The sequence below is a fragment of the Microtus ochrogaster genome, unplaced genomic scaffold (genome assembly GCF_000317375.1).
Source record: "Microtus ochrogaster isolate Prairie Vole_2 unplaced genomic scaffold, MicOch1.0 UNK6, whole genome shotgun sequence".
NCBI lineage: Eukaryota > Metazoa > Chordata > Mammalia > Rodentia > Cricetidae > Microtus > Microtus ochrogaster.
In genome coordinates this window covers 10,919,029-10,920,731 of record NW_004949104.1, presented here as the reverse complement: position 1 = coordinate 10,920,731, position 1,703 = coordinate 10,919,029, and positions in this window count along the sequence as shown.

The window sequence follows — 1,703 nt, the reverse complement described above, 5'->3', positions numbered from 1 at the left end:
GGTTATGAAGCTAAGTGGCAATGAGAAGACAAAAACTAAAGGAGGGATTTTATTATCTTTTTTCTGTTGTTCATTTTTATGTTTTGAGATAGATTTTGCTATGTAACTCTGGTTGTTCTGGCACTATGTAGCCCATGCTACCCAAAACTTACAATTCTCCTGCCTCAGTCTCCAAATTGCTATGAGTGCAGTCACGGGTCACCACCCCTGACAACTTTATTACTGGCTTGTGAGCCCATATGTGCATTGCATCCTTATTTATGTTCTATCACCAGAGATAATAAAATACTATTCATGAAGAGAGACGTTCATCAGGCATAACCCTGCTTGGGGGCCGATATCAAGGCAAAGATGGTAGTAATGGCACGGTGGAGCAAAGTTACTCACCTTACAGTGGCTGGGAAGAAGGGGCTGGATTTTTACCACCTACTCAATGAATTTCCCCAGTGACTGAAACTGAAAACCTCCCACTAAGCCTAGAGATTCAACTACTTCCTAATAACCTCAAGCAGACACACACACACACACACACACACACACACACACACACACACACACGCAGACTCACCTACAACGCAGAGGGGGAATTTCTGCTCTGGACAGTTGTCTATCTGTCTATCTCTGTTTACACAAGCATTTAAAAATACAGGTGACATTTCTTCTCCTCAGGTAAAAACTAGTAAAATACTTTTCTTTTAAAATATTTTTAAATTTTTATATATGTGTATGCCTGTGCAACTCATGAGTGCTTGGTGCCTGTGGAGACCAGAACGGGGCATCGGGTCCCCTTGAACTGGAGCTACAGGAGGTTGTAAACCACTGTGCGGGGCGGGAAGTGGAAACCTACCTGCTGCCATGCTCTCTGCAATGATGGTCATGGACGCTAATCTTCTGAAACTGTAAGCCCCCAATTAAATACTTTCTTTTATGGGTTGCCTTGGCCATGGTGCCCTAGCACAGCTTTAGAAAAGTAACTGATGTATTTATGAATGAAATTACATAGTCGAGACTGGGGCTGGAGAAAAGACTCCGGGGATAAAACGCTTGTCTTGGAAACATTAGGATCTGACTGAGAAAGCCCGGAACCCGTGTAAGATAAAAGCTGGACTATAAATGTGGACATCTATAATTTGGGCAGTCCTGGGAGCAGGGGGGATGTGAAACAGATATGGGTGAATCCTGGAAGCTGGCAAGCCAGCTCGTCCAGCGTACACAACAGGAAAACAACAAGGAAACCCTATCTCAAACTGGGTAAAAGAAAAAGGCCGACAACCAAGCTGTCCTCTGACTATTGTATGTGCATAACCACACGTACACAGGTGACCATACGTCTACACACATTGTACACACACGCAAATCAAAAACTGATAGTGATCCAATCAATCCAACACAAAAGAGGAGTCTGGGGAGAAGATGGAAGAAGAATGCTTCAGGCTGGGGAGGTTCCTTGGGAAGTAAAATTGCTGGCCATGTAAACCTGACAACCAACCAGAGTTCAAGTCCCAGAACTCACATAAGAGGCCAGATGTTGTGCCGTGTATCTGTAACTAGAGACCAGATAACTATCTGGAAACCTGAGGGGTGGCTAGCCCAGAACATGCAGCAGTGCAGTAGAACAGTAAGAGAGACCCTGTCACAGCAACGGGAAAAGAAAAGAACTGCCTCCTGAAAGTTGTCCTGCAAGCTCTTCCCCAGCACACACA